This window comes from Pteropus alecto, unplaced genomic scaffold, assembly GCF_000325575.1.
Source record: "Pteropus alecto unplaced genomic scaffold, ASM32557v1 scaffold98, whole genome shotgun sequence".
Taxonomy (NCBI): Eukaryota; Metazoa; Chordata; class Mammalia; order Chiroptera; family Pteropodidae; genus Pteropus; species Pteropus alecto.
In genome coordinates, this window is record NW_006443570.1 from 8685117 (window position 1) to 8701290 (window position 16174).

At 32.6% G+C, this 16174-nt stretch overlaps 1 protein-coding gene across 8 annotated transcripts in view; it reads left to right on the forward strand.

Moving 5' to 3' along the window:
• STXBP4 (syntaxin binding protein 4) overlaps nucleotides 1-16174 on the forward strand; it is a 221613-nt gene that overhangs the window by 47882 nt on the left and 157557 nt on the right. The gene's annotated exons all lie outside the window — the stretch shown is intronic.

Consider the following 16174-nt stretch of genomic DNA (forward strand, 5'->3'; position numbering starts at 1 on the left):
AGTGTGTGCAGCCAGAAATGGCAGCCTCGAGAGTCACTGCTTCTAGGAGAGAATCAAGTAGAGAAGGGGCAGTATCTGTTGGAGACTAGCAAATGAAGAGAGAGAAAGACACAAGAGAGGAAAAATTAAGGATCTGTCAGAAATGAAAGGGAAACAAGACTTACCAAAACTCCACTTACCCCCCACCACAATCCTCAACAACATTGTCCATAAAAGAAATGGCACTGAAGAGGGTGCTATTGAATTAAGAACGCTTTCTATATTAAAGAAAAAAAGAATAGGGGAAAAAACAGTCCCCATCATTACAAAACAGCTGTAAAAATCAGACAGTGTGAACTAAGCTTTCTTCCTGATGAAAACTCTTCAAAACAGTTCAACCACAAAGTTGACAAAAACTGCAACACAATACTCCAAACTCAGTTAAATATCCTCAAATAAGTACTGGCATTAAGAAAAAAAAAAACCTCAAACCAGATATTTAAAAATTAGACTAGAAATTGACCAAAACACCAGGAAGAAATGAAATGAGAGTCAATAAAACTTAGGAAAGGAAAAAAGGAAAAGCAAAATGATATCAGAAATGAAAACTAAATTACAAGTTGCCCAAGGAAGAATATATTCAAATGAAAAGACACTGAAGAAAACCAGAAAAATAATCAGGAAGGTGAGAATGACATAAAGAAATAAAGAAGTAAATCAAAACAACTGAACAGCACTTATGTTTAGAACTGTAATCCAAGAAAACTTTTCAGACATAAAAGAAGACCTGAATCTATTATCGTGTACTGGAGAAATTTGATCTGGAAAGATCAACTCTAGGACATATCTAAAAAAAAATTAGAATTTAAAGGTAGGGAAAAAACGCACAGTGCCTCCAGGTAAAGAGAGCTATTAACTTACAAATACCAGCTTTCTCAACACAACACATAAAGTATAAGGTAATAGTTGAACAACATTTTCAAGAAGCTGAAGGAAAGAAAGTGTAAGCCAAGAATATTGTATATAGCCAAACTGACATTCAGATATCAAGGCCATAGAAATCCCGTTTGGAATACTGTAGTATTCCTGAGGACTCCAGGAGACGATGAGTTTCATCTGACCAAAAAATGACTGGAATAATTTTGTCAAGAGTTTCCAAACAGTAAGCATTTTGTATATATTATTTTATAACTTAGGCTAAAATGAGAGTGAGTTCATGGGTAAAAACGTGTAAATGTTACATGTCTGGCAAAAAACAAAAGATGCAATTTATTATAAAAATGAGAGGATAAGGGGAAAAAGGGGGAAAATAGAATATGATCATTCTGTGTATATGTAAAGGGTAATAGTCAACGAATGTTATATAAAACTGACATCAAATAGTAAAAAATTGGGTAAAAATAGTTTCAGGCACTAGAAAAGTCATAATACAGAGAGAACCTATAGAATGAAAATAGAGATCTTCCTAAGTACAAAAATATTTTTTAAAAAGCCAAAGGCACTATGAAGTAAAGAAATTCAGTAATTACAATGAAGACAATAATTTCAACAAAGGCAATGTGACAGAATTGAGACTGAACATAATAGTCATCCTAATTAACATGAATGGGATTAACTCACCTATTAAAAGAAAAGGTTTTCTTAGGGAAATACAGTTTATCAAAACTGACGTCAGTAGAGATAGAAAGCTCAACAGACCTATTTCCATAAAATAAATGAAGTTATTGAGAAATTAACCCTGCAGAAAAGGACCAGGCCAGATAGTTTCACAGATTAATTTAATTGCCAAACCTTTGGCAATCAATCCTCAAACTACATAAATGAGTTTAGAGTATAAAAAAGTGAAAGAAAATTTCTAAAATCTTTTTCTTGAAGCAGGTATAACATTTGATGTCTAAACCTGACAAAAATAGCACAAAAAAAGAAAATGGAATTAGACTAGAAAAACAACTAGAGGCATATGAATTAGAAAAGAAAAAGAAAACTGTTTGCCAGTGACATAATAGTAGTTCAGAGACCCCTAGGGAGTCAATGATAAAACTAACTCAATGAAAAATTCACAAGCTAGCAAGATACAAAATTAATATGCAAAACTCAATTGCATCTGTAAATACAAACAGTAACCTGGAGCTAACAGCGATCTGATACCAGTGGAAATTGACTCACACTATGGTTACCTGATATTTGAAAAAAGTTCACAGACACTTCAGTGGGGGAAAGGTGCTTGTTACATTACATCATGCTAGAACAAGGGACTATTTATGTGAGAAAAAAAATGAATTTCAACCCCTACCGCATATCATACTCAAAAACTAACTCTGAATGGATTGTAGATCTAAACGTAAGAACTAAAACTATTAAATACTAGAAGAAACTTTTGTGACCTTGAGTTAAGCAAAATTATCAAACTATATACCTAAATTTAGTAAATTTTACTATATGTAAATTCTACCACAACAAAGCTATTTAAAAAAAAAAAATGCCAGTACATCAGATTAGCAAAAATTTAAAAGCTTGGTATTGCACTTTTGCTGTTTCAAAACAGGCATTCTCATACATTGCTATTGTTAATGCAAAATGGTACATCCCTATGAAGGAAAATTTGGCATTTCTACAAATGCATTTATCCATCTACTTAGCAATCTCACTTCTAGAAATTTACCCTGAAGTTATTCCTCCAATAATATTAAAATACATATGTACAGTATTTATTACAGTATTACTTATAATTAGAAAATATTAGAAATTACCTTCATCTCTAAGAATAGGCAATTGATTGAATAAACTATAGTATATACATACAATGGAGTACTGTTCCACTTCAGGGAAGAATAAGGAAGATCTCTCTTAAATGATAGGGAGTTACAGCCAGGAAATATTATCAAGTTAAAAAGGCAAAGTAAAAAGAGTATATATATATATATAGTATGCTATCTTTTATAAATAAGAGAAATTAAAAAATATATATCGTTTTATTTTTACAAAAGAAATCAAACGAAGGATAAACTATACAACAATGAAATCTATTATCTACAACATGGATAGACCCAGGGTGGAGAAGATACAGGAGGGAGTGACAGCCACCTCCTTGAGAACACCTTTTTATGTTTTGTTTTTTTTTAACCTTTGGGTGCATATCAGTATTCTACATATTGAAAAACTATATTAAAAATCAATAAAAATAGGAAAGGAAAACTGAACTTAAAAGTATAAGCAAACTGAAATCAATTAATCCATTTGTATTTCAAATGAATACCATAACATGCTAATGGTAAATGAAAGAACGAATTCAAGTAACTTACGAGCACAGTGTTTGTGTTCATTGTTTAACAGGTTAGGGGTCAGTTGGAAAAGAATTGCAAACAAATCCTGAACCTTTTTTAGTGTGTTTTGTTGTTTTGTTGTTGTTTTAGGGATATGAGCAAAGCAATTCTGAAATAATTGTAAGATATATTATAGGTCTCGGTAAATATGTTGGTTATGGTTGAGGGCCAGAATCTCAATGAAGAAGCAAAGACATAGAAAACAGAATGAAGGAAGTCAAGAAAGAACATTGTGGGATGGACTAGAATTGGAGGTGTCATTGAGAATGCATCATTTCTAAAATATGTATGTTTATGCATATGAATGTGCATATATGTATGTATGTGTGTAGACATTTGTGTGTGTGCGTGTGTGTGTGCGTGTATGTCTGGCTCTGTCAACTGAAAGAGCCAAGAAGCAGACACCCCAACAGTATAGCTAAGTGTGGAGATACCATTCCCCACTAAAAGGAATCTAGGTTTCTTAGCAAAATGACTGATTTCAGGGCTGGGGAGGATAAATACAAAATGATTCTGGAACCTGTTATACCAGAAAGTAAGGAAGTGCTCAAAATGATGGGAGCATGTCACAAGAAACCAGCTCGAAGGGGCTCCCACTGGCCAAACCTGGAAGTACTTGAGCATCAAAATAATTAAATACAGTAATGAATTACAAACCTTTGAAAAATAAGTAATTCATGAGTCTGTACCATTAGTAAATAGATTAATTAGAAGAAAGGAGGACTCTTGCTTGTTACAGACTGTTGAGTGCTGACTGGTAACTAGAGTGGCTGCCAGATTTGGGAAATCAGCATATTGCATCTGTTTTCATAAAGACTGGATCAGATTGGAATCATCAAGTGCTAAATCTAGGGGAAAATTTTGATGAAGAGCAGAATATTTACATAATAACATGATTTTTAAAATAGCTCTCTAGAAACTGCTTTTTAATTGCAAGAGGAAAAATAGTAATTACATAGTAGTGAAATCAGACAACTCTGTCATTGGTGCTAAAAAATGATAGCAGATGGACATGTGTGACTCTAAACGTGATATCCTGGAAAGGACAAAACATCACCTGGTAATATTATGGCTGAGAATGTATCACCTGAATCTGGCCATGAGGAAACCAGACAAACCTAAAATGAGGGACAATTTTTTTTTTAAAGACGTGTATGTGTGTGAGAAGGAGTCATATTCTTCAGAAATGTCAACACTGTGAAAAAAATAGAAGAAAAAGAAAGGTGATAAAAGGTTCCAGATTTAAAAGAGGCTAAACAGCTATGAAGACTAAATACAGTACTACATCCCAGACTGGATTCTGCACTGGAATGGGGAAGATGCTATAAAGGATACTACTGGGTCAGTAGACAAAATTGGAATACAATAGTATATTAGATAAAAGTATTGAATCAACATCAAATTTCCTAAATTTGGTAACTGGAGTATGGTATGTAAGAGAATATCACACTTAGGAAATACTGAAGTTTTTAGGGGTAAAGAGCCATCATGACGTATGTAACTTACATCACATGGTTAAGAAAAGATTTAGATGTGTATGTTTATTTATGTGTAGTGTATGTAAAACATATACATGTGTGTGCATGTGTATGTATATGTGTGTGTGCCTGTGTGTGCGCGCACTTTTGTATATATATAAGAGAGATTGAGAATATGCAAAATCTCAGCAACAACGGTCTTTAAGTATCAGTGGCTTACAAGAATACTTTATTTCTCACTCATGAATACATTGGCAAAGGTTGAATCTGGTGAGTTAGGTAAGTGTAGGTGAAGAGTATGAGGATATTCTTTGTGCTGTTCCTATTCTTGCAACTATTCTGTATATTTGAAATTATTTTCAAATAAAATTTTTTAAAAGCCCACTATTTTTTGACCAATTTTCAGACCCCATTTTATTAAGTATTTTTAAATACTTTGGTTGATGTGCCTTTTTAGTTTTTTTAATTCTGTATCTTCAATACCTTCAACAGTTTGTAGGACTAGGCCTTTTGACATTTTAGTTTCTTTGCCTCCTGAAAGTGGACATTTATAACCCTTTGTTAATTTTAGCATGTTAAATTAGAGGGTAGGTTTTTTTCTACAATCAATGAAAATTTTATTTTCTCCTAAATGTTTGGAACTAAGTGCTTTAAAATATTATGCATACTTGATAAAAATATTAATTACGTTACAGGCTGATTAAGATACAAATATAAGGACAAATGGCCGTTTTGTTTTCTTTTTCAAGCAATACCTACTTTTTCCACAGGAGGCCCTCCTGTATTTATTTCTTTGGATTAGTTTCTGTTTTTAAGGAAGGTCAAGTCTGCATGAATAAATAATCTAAGACTAATCTGTATCAGAACTTAATACAATTCAGTTGGAAAAGATGGGACATAGGTAAAAACAAACAAACAAACAAACAAAAGCAAACAGAAAACAGGAGGAAGAATCTTATATGATGAAAGGTGACTTGGCATAAGGAGTAGCATAGTAAATAATGAGCTTTCGGTTAGACCATGTGGGTTTATACCCTGACCCTCCCTCTTGCTTGCTTTGGACCTTGGGCAAACGAATTCACCTCTCTAAGCCTCAGTCTCCTCACCTATAAAATGAGTTTAATAATATAATCTATCACAAGAGTATAAGAAGTATTAAGGTCATATGAATATTATAAATGTTTATGACTCATAGTAAGCACTCAACAGATATTAACTATTATGATCATTATTATAAATAATAGAAGAAGAAATATTAATACTGAGAAAGAGGAAGAAATTATTCGTTTTGACCATTTGCTTTAGGAGAAGAAAATCTAATTTTGGCTGAGGGATAAGGATACTTTTATAGAGAATGTGACACATGGACTGGACCAGGCATAGAAAGGGGAGAGCATTCCAGGCAAAGATACAGCATAAAAATCATTGTATGAAAGGAAAAGTCTTGTCTTTAGAGTCAAAATAGGCTTTCTTTGTTGCTGACTTTACTATTATTTGTTAATATGTTTGTTTCTTTTTCTCAGAAATGTGGTATCGGTCTTGTAATTTGTTTGTAGAACTTGAGAGTTTAAGAGCCTGAAACTCAGAAATATAGTAGGTTCCTAAAAATAGTAGTTTTTATTCGTATTCTTTTGTCATCATTATTAAAGGTCCAGGAATACCAGGAAATCTTGGACATATGACAGTGTTAGTAAATGACAAATGGCGGGGTATGTTGGAGCAAAGCGTATAGGTGCTTGGATATCAACGTAAGGTTTTCGAGAGTGGACAGCTATTGAAGATACTTGACAAGGGACGAAAAATTATTAACTTACTCCATATATAATCTGATCCCTTTCTTTCCTTCACACTTCTCGTCTAACTTGGCCCTGCTTTTGAAAAATTGCAGAATCTTACCACTTCTCACCCCTTCTATCACTAGTGTAGCCGTCATCATCTCCTGCCTGTGTTTCAATTACAGCTTCCGACTAGATCACGTTGCTTTTACCCCAAAGTCTAATCTGAATACAGCAGCCAGAAATATCCTTTTAGAACATAGAACTTTCCAGGACTTTCCATCTCACTCAGAGTAAAACCCAAAATCTTAAAAGTAGACGCCTACAAGTACAGGTCAAAGCCTATGAAAGCCAGCTTGATCTGCCATACTATGCTCCAGCCCCACTCTCCTATTACAGCAATAACTTCATCTCTTACCACTCTTCTTTGTCTCCTTCCCTAGTAATGCTCCAGCCCCTCTGACCTCTCTGTATCAACACCCACTAACACTCCAACTCTCGCTGTGTGAGGTTTTTGTATTATTGATTGCTTCCTTACATATTATATAGTAGTTATGTTTTTGCCCTTTATGTATATCCCCCAACTAGGGGGTGAGCTTCAGCTATCTTTGATTTGTTCTCTGACTTGTCTTAGAACGATAACTGATACAAAGTAGTTACTCAGTAAATATTTGATGAGTGCTTGAAGGGTAAAATGAAGAGTATCTATGCTTTAAAAAGATTAATTAACAGCAGTTTGAGAAGTATCTGAAGAAGAGAAAAGAAGCTTTCGTAATAGTTTAGACCAGCACTGTCCAATGAGAAATATAAGGAAAGCCACCTATCTATTGTTAATACTCTAGTAACCACATTTTAGAAAGAGTAAAAAGAAACAGGTAAAATTTTTTAAAATATATTTTGTTTTAATCTAATGTATTTAAAATATCATTTTGACATGCAATAATATTAAAAATTAATGAGATAGTTTTATATTTTTTATACTATATCTTTGAAGTCAGTATTATTTTATACTTACAGCACATTAATTTATACACTAAATTTCCACTGGAAATACTGGATCTGTGTTTAGATTTAACAGCATTTCCTGTTGAAAAGGTAAATTCATATGCACGGATGTTCTAAATATAGTTTAAAAGTTTCCAGTAACTGAAATGAATGCCAAAGATCTTTTTCTTTTTATATTTACATCCATATTAACAAAACTTTCATGTTTTTAGAAGAGTGAGGCAAAATCATTTCAAAACCACATCTTTTCAACTCAACATTATTAACATCAAAGGAGTACTGCATATATTGAAAACAATTCTAAATTTATCAATATTAGCTAAGCATTCTTCAAAAATGTTTAAGTTTTGTGGCTAATTTATGTAACACTATCAGTGATTAAAATCTATGTACTTATTTATGGTAGAAAATTGTAAGATTTTTTAAAATTAATTCACTAACAGTAACCAGACCAGTTATGTTTATGTGTACTCAGATGCCCACATGCCTGACACAGACATGACAATTCAACAATAATATCTTAAATGATACAGTGATAAAAGTGAAATCTAATTATACCAAAACAATAAAGTTGTGTGTGATGGAAAAATATTTTATACTTCTAATGTTTTTTTTTTAATTTGAATGCAAACTAATTAAAATTAAAATTAAAACCTTAATTTTTTAGTCGACTAGCAATATTCTAAGCACTCAATAGCCACATAGAGCTAGTGGCTACCACATTGGACAATGCAGACCTAGAACTCTACTTCCTTGCTATTCAAAGAGTGGTTTAGGACTAGCAGTGTCAGCAACACTTAGTTAGGAATGCAGATTCTCAGGTCTTGCCCAGACATACTGAATCAGAATCTGTATTTAACAAGTCCTTGGATGATTTATATGCACTTTAACATTTGAGAAACACTTGTCCAAATAATAGGCAATGGAGGATTTAAAAGAATAGTGGCAATGGAATTATACCAAATATACCAAAGAGTCAGTGTGAAAGATAATATGAGGATAAAGTCAACCAGACTTAACAGTGATTGAATGTGCAGTAATAATCACAGAGCACTGGAAGCTTTGTAATTGGGTGATTGAGAGGCTGTAATGATGTAATTAATAAAATAGGAGAAATGCAACTGAAAGTAAAAATGTTTTAATTCATGGTATTGTTTAATGTATATTTTCTAATTTTAACAAAAATAATTTTAAAAAATATATATACATATATCTGTGTTTACAAACCCACGTGCATGCATACTAATATAACTATTCATTTCAGAAACACACACTTGACATAAAAAATATACTACCCAAAATCAACCCTAATGCTCTCCTTTTTTTGTTAGCATATTGAGCATGCATACCATCAGCTTCTTCGGTGTATGTACAATGTCATTATTTCAGTGTTATGGACTTACTGTTAATGAGTGTTCCAATCCTTTAGTGAAAATAACTACCTTTCCATTTTCTCAAGGATTAATATCTTTTTTACAATTAGCAAAAGAGTCTTTAAAAGTTACAAGTAGAGAGTAAGTGCATATAATTCTCTTAAAAAATTTTTAAACTGAAAACTTGAGTTGTATGAAATTTGGCAGTTTCTTCCCTCTTTTTTGGTATCTTTTTGAAGATCTTGACATGAAGTAGTATAATACTAATAATTACACCATATAAATCCTTTAAATACATAGGTATCCTAATTATTAAACACTACTATATCGATTTTTAATTTATTTTACAATGATGGTTAGCAGTTGCTTCCAAAAAGAGAAGAGAACACAATTTGATATCCTTTGTTCATTAACGTATAAACTTTTAATTGAATTATTTTGAGACCGTGGCCCAATCCTAAAAACAGAATAATCTCCCTTTTTGAAAGTACATTAGCTACTTTAAATTATGGAAACTAATTTACCTTTATTTAGTGTAGTGACCCAAAAGGAAGCAATGAAGAAGAAAAAGGGAGGGAGAAGGAGGAAAGAAAGAAATATAAAATGAAATAATAAGTTATTAAGGGATCCTTTTTCACCAGAGGTATAAGGTACATTACTTTTTTCAACCGAGTATGGCTACCAGAATACTTTACTGCTTTTAAAAAATTGGCTGTACTGTTCTCTAAAATCTAAGTATTTTTGATGAGAATAATCCAACTTTACTGTTTAAAATAATGAGCACAATTTCCTATGAGATTACACTTATTATTTTTTCTTCAAGTTCTAACAACTTTTAACAGGCATGGGCCATCTTCTCACAACTTCCTTTGATCAACAACTTTCTAAAACCTGCTCTCACACTTAAGTTGTTTTTAAAGTTTCTTTCAGCATAGTGTTATGACCTAAGGCAGCGATGAATTGGTGAGCAGCCCAAAGCAGAAATAGTTAGCTTGTCTGAACCAGTCTTTGCCCTAAGGAAACATGGGAAACTGTTTATTTGGCAATTTCTTTAGGTTCAGATGAGTCCAGTTGTACTTGGCCTCACCTGTGCAAAGGTTGGTTTGAATGCTTGAGGAAGGCATGAAGTCTTGAGGCAGAAATGTAAGGTCAAATTAGCACACGATTCTCTGTAGTCTGGTGCGGTTGAACATGGACTTAGTTACAGCTGATGCACCTGGCATGTGAGCCGTCTTGGCTTCTGGATTAAACAATAAAGGAAACTTTAAGGACAGTAGAAATATACTCTCTCTAAAAGGAACAACAATATATGATTACTAAAGAAGTACTCACATTTTTACACCTTCAGAGCTTGTTTTTCTTTGTGCATTTATTAAAGATATAGTAAAGTCTCTAGTTTTTAGAATTGATATGAGTTCCCATGCCCCTTTTATTTGTCTTTAGCAGTCCAAACTCTATAATATTTCAGTATAGCACCAGTAAATATTCTAAGATTCCAATCTAATTTTTAGAGGCAAAAAGAAGAAAAATACATCTATTTGATTTATCTGTCTTTTCTGTTCTAAAAGGGTGCTATAGTAAAGTGTTTCAGATGATTACCTGTGACTTCACAATATCAACTTTTATTTTCTATTAAAAACTGTCTTTACAAAGATCCCTCATGATATTCTTTTATAGCCACAGCCTCTTCCTTCTACCAACCCCCTACTCCTTCCTTAACACCTGGCAACCACTAATCTGTTTTCTATCTCTATAATTTTGTCTTTTCAAGAATGGTGTATAAATGTTATCATATAGCATGTCACTTTTGGAGATTGGCTTTTTTCACTTGACATAATTTTCTTGGGACCCATCCAGGCTGTTGCATATATCCATAGGTTGTTCTTTTTTACTGCTGAGTGCATATAAAACTGGTGAAATATGATTAAAGTTGGCGGATTGTATCAATGAAGTTTCCTGGTTGTGATAGTCTACTATAGTAATGCAAGATTTAACCATTGGAGGAGACTGAGCGGAGTACAGAGAAGAACCTCTCTGTTATTTCTTGCAACTGTATTTAATCTGCAATAATCTTCAAATTATTTTTAAAAAGGAAAAAAAAAAGCCTCTTTGAGAAAAGAAATTATAAAGCTCTTATAATGCTAGACAGCAATCTGAGTGGAAAAACCTATTTAAGCAAGCTTGGTTGGGCTTATTTTTCCACATTAATTCTTTTTGTGTGAATCAAAAAATGATCAGTGCATTCTTTAACATTAGACGTTGCCCAAGACACTGCCTAAGTAAAAGACAGTTTGCTTAGGAAAGGAACACGCGGACAGCCAGTTGGCATGCCCGCTTGCACAGACACTCGCCACATCTAGTGACTGAGTGGAGGTGAATGTAGCATTCTAAGCAAGCACTGACAAACACGAACATCTATTTCAGAATCCCCATTCCCAAGTAGTTGCTTCTTTTTAATATAGAAAAGTCTTTAGCATTTTAAGAAGGCTGAGAGAAATTTTATTATCCTATTCATACTACTGAACTTAGGTAATTGTGTTAGAATAATTAGAATCACAGAATTTTTAGTGTTGGAGGATTTTGGAAGGCAAGTGATCTTATTCTTCACAGAAATCTTGTAGTTCATTTGATTACAGTATTTTCTGTAGTTGGTTGGCTTAGTTAGAACTGATGTTAGGGTTGCGGATTGCATACCATGAGCCACTTATTTTCTGGCTGTTCAGGGACTACATTCAGCATTCCTTCATCAGTTATTTAATGCTTATTTTGTATGGATGCACTGTGAAAGCTAGACATACCGTCTACAAGAAGCTCTCAATTTAGTAAGAAAAAAATGAAAAATAGAGCGAAACCATGACTTTGTACAAAGCATTTCAGAATAGGTGCCTTATAGCTGGTGAGTTGTCACAGGCATGTTTGTATTCCAAAGTAGGCATTACTCCCTGTAATTTTTCTTATTTAACTAAAAACAAATAAATATAAATCTCTAAAATTCCATTAGTAAGTTGCTAAGAGAGTACCTTTCAAGGGTGTAATTTAAACATCTCTGTGTTAGAGCAATATATTAATTTGGCTGACAAACTAGTAAATTTTACCCAAGGAGGAAGTAGTGATAAGGCAGTTGATACTATAAAACTCTTATCTTGGCAGTTTACTATGTGAGAAACACTTTGGTGTACTTACTTCAATATGGGACTCATGACATTGTATTAAATGATTTATTCACAAACTATTTTAGAATGAAAAACAAGACTTTTCTAGTCACACCTAACCCTACATAAATAAATCACTCTATTTGAAACTATTATACTTTGATTCATTGTCATCCATTTACTTACCAAAGATTGTCTATGACCATGGGTTTCAAATTAAATTGTGAACTTCATCACAATTCTTCAGTATTGAAGGCAGCTGATTTCCTGCTCTGATTGCTAGCGACTTTCTGCCATCCCTGACCGTGTGCCCCTTGTTATCTGTATTGCCTTACCACTCCTGCTTTTTCTTCTTCACTTCTCTTGTATTCTTAATTAATGACTGTTTCCCCCTTTTCCCCACATCATTTTATAAGATCTCTTTACACTGTAGTTATTAACCCTATTTCTACCAAAACTGTCACAAATATTTTCACCTGTATGCATATTGCCTTTATAATTTTTTCAGTTTTTAAACACAGGTGTTTTTGTGTTGTTAAACTACCTTTTTCTTTGTGAATTCTCCTTTTTAAAAACTTTTTAAAAGTTTGTTCTTAGCTAGATTTCAGATACATATTTACCTAGTTTTCCTCCAATGTCTGAAATTATTTCGCTTGATACCGGTATGAGATGAAGGTCTATACAATTTTTTTTCCAAATAGTTTGTTTTTTGCAATCACTTACTGTTTTATGGTATCTCCATTATCATAGATTAAATTCTTATACAATCTACGGTATGTTTGGGGCATCTGATCTTTCTAATTATTTTGTCAATAAATATTTATTGAGTGGATCAATGTTTTATCTAACTCTTCTTTGTCCGGTACCAACTATAGTAGCTTTAAATGCCTTAAGTGTAGATTTAAATGCCTTAAATCCTTGGGCCATGTCCCTCCTCCCTTCTTTCTTTCTTGTCTTCCTTCCTTCTTTTCTTTCTTTTCTTTTTTTTTCTTTCTCGTTGTTATTGTTGTTTTTAAAAATTCGCTTACTAGTTCTCACTGATTATTTGCTTCCAAATCAACTTAAGAATCTATTATTTAGATCTTATTATATCTAGATTCAAATTTAGAACTCTTGGTCAAGTTTTTCCAAAACAAACAAAATTCGATACGATTTGGATTCTGATTGGATTAAACCTCTAAAGGTTAATTTGGAAGGAATATATTTCTGTTTTGAAGCGAGATCTCCCTTAAACCCCAAACTTCAGATGATTTCTAAATGTTTCGTAGGTGAAAAAGTAGCCTTTGAGCTCTATTAGGTTTTGATGAACAGAGTTTTAACTGTGATTATGAGAAGAAATTTCTAATATGGGAATTGGTCCCTTTTGGTACATTTGTAACCAGAATTAGAGAAGCAGGAAAATAGTTTTTTCTTTTATGTCAGCCTTCACTAAACCAGAAAATACATGTTCAGGGTTAAATATATTATCAAAGCAGAGTTTTAACTAATTAATATTTATATTGTGAATAGGCTCACATGTAAAATTTATCAGGTAGTTGTACATGTATGCTTGTCTTCGAGTAGGGAATTCTGTTTATAAACAGATTGAAAATATTTTCTTTGGGGAAAAAAATAGTTTCTTTGATTTTCCTTGATATTCAGAGTCAGAAGTCAATTTTGCACCTTTTGGAGAATGAGGCAGCTGCAGGTGAAGAAGCTGACAGCTCTTGGGAGGGTTAATTAGAGCTAATTATAATTTGATTGACCTGCTTTTCCTCCAGAAACCTTAACCAAATCTTCCTTTGCACAGTTAGGATTTTGCTTTTTCATACAAACTAAAGAAAATCTTTGTTTCTTGGATTTCAAATATCTATCATTTTTACACACATTACAAAGAAGTGTCACCACCTAAATCATAGAATCAGGGATATGGATGGAGTTGGAAAGGACCTTCAAGTTTATATAGTCCTTGAAAGCATGTACTACTATATAAACTTATGAAAAAATATAATTTTTAGGGAGATATAAACTAGTATGCATAATTTTTAAATCTCTAAATTTTTAAATCTATTTAATGAAAAACCAAGAAACAAAATCGTCAAACTCAATAAAGTATAATTGTCTTTTTTCAACCTTGATATGTTCTTCATTTCACTTGGTTTTGATATAATCTTACTTGACTTGCTTGATAAATACTATAAAAGGATATTTGTTTAATTTATATATAAAGGGAGTTTAATGAAATAATTTGCTTTTTATTATGTGTTGTTTTTCTAAGCATGGTTTATCATTGTTATTATAATCATTTACATGAAATATATATAGTTCTATTAATATTTCCATTAAGTTGAAACCTTTTCATAATAAGAACTTTCTTATGAAAGCTTCTTAGCTAATTAAGTTCTTTAGGGCAATTACTATAGTCTGTGAAAGACAAAATAGTCATTTTCACTGTTTCTCAACTCAGTTATATCTCATATTTATGTTAAGTGGCGCACCTGTTCATATTAGGTGGGGTTTTAATTCTCAGAAACATGTTCTAATTTGGGCAGTTAGTACCTTTTGACTTTAGAAAGTTAGGTAGTAATATATTTAATATTTTGATGACAGTTCAAAATAGCAGTACGAAATACTAAGTAGCATGTGATTAATTACAAACAACAGATATAAAATATTAAAAGAGAGGAAAATAATTATAAGCAGAAGTGGTCTGCAAAGATTAGAGACGGTAAAAACTGAAGTAAATTTTGAAGAATGGACGAAAATTGAATAAAGTAAAAAGGGGAAAGGTATATACAACTAGTGAAAGGAGTAATGTGCTCAAAAGCATCTTGTAGGTAGGAGAGTTTGATCTGGAAATTTTTAAGTACCTTTGTGTGAGCCGATAACATGTATCAGTAATGTTGGGATAAGAATGGAAATTAAGGAGTGGCTGCAAATATATCATAAATAAAGACTTCACAATGCTTAATAACTAGTTGGTAAGAGGAAGACTAGTGGGCTAGATGTAAACATGGAGAAGTAAGGAAAGTGAAAGGAGGGAGCACATATCAGAGGCATATATAAAGTTCTGTGGATTAATTTTCTCCCCCAGGTGTGTCCATGCTTGAGATAGAAGTTTTAGATTCGTTTATGAATATCTGCAAATTACTTTGAGATCATCCATTGAGAAGGACATTATACATATTTTACTAAATTGATACATAAGTTAAGGAAACTAGATATAACTTACTTTTCAACTTTTCCTTCAACAGCTCTCTTCCTGTAATAACCCTTCATCTTTTTCACAGCTGTGATGGGACGTAGACCAAGAAAGGTTTTCCAATGAGTGAATGTAGGAAGCTGATAAGAAGCATTCTTTTGGGTTTGGTGGCATAAGTTATATTACACTAAAACATATATCTCTTTGCAGTCTCCTTTTTCTCCTGTCATTGACATTGACATTTTGAAAGATTTACTGATTAGCTTAAAAATTACAGAACTTCTAAGACTAGTGATGTGGATGTACCAGCCTCATTACAGATGTGCAACTGCTGTTAGTGCTTTTTCCTTCTATTTTAGGGAGCCATTACGACTCATAACCAGAGAAAAAAAGGCTTTACATGATTGTTGCTAATATTAAAAAAGACATGTACATGCCATTTCCAAACAACTCTAATATCGGTTTCAGTAACCAATATTACTAATTGAGTGCCTCAGGAAAGCCCTTAATAAATTATCTAATCTAGGCGATTACATATATTTTTCAAAAGCAGTAAAGAGGAATGGGAAAAAGCTGTATCAAGTACGATAGTAGTTTCTTTAACTCTCTTGTGAGTTGTTTTGGTCCTATAAAGTAAGTATTATTTCTCATTATACAAATGAACAAGGTCTTAGAGAACTACACAGCCAGATCTATGATTCTGATTTAGGTACAGCTCATCCAACGCTCACGTTTTTTTTATTCTATATCATGTTGCCTCATGGGGAAAAAGTGCTGTGTATGGAAAAACACATACCACATTGTCTTTTATCTGAACTTATAGTGCCCTTTGTGTATGTTTATAATGCCTTTTGTCTCAATACAATCCCATAGCTAAGTTCAAAGTATTTTTAGCCTACAAAGATTTT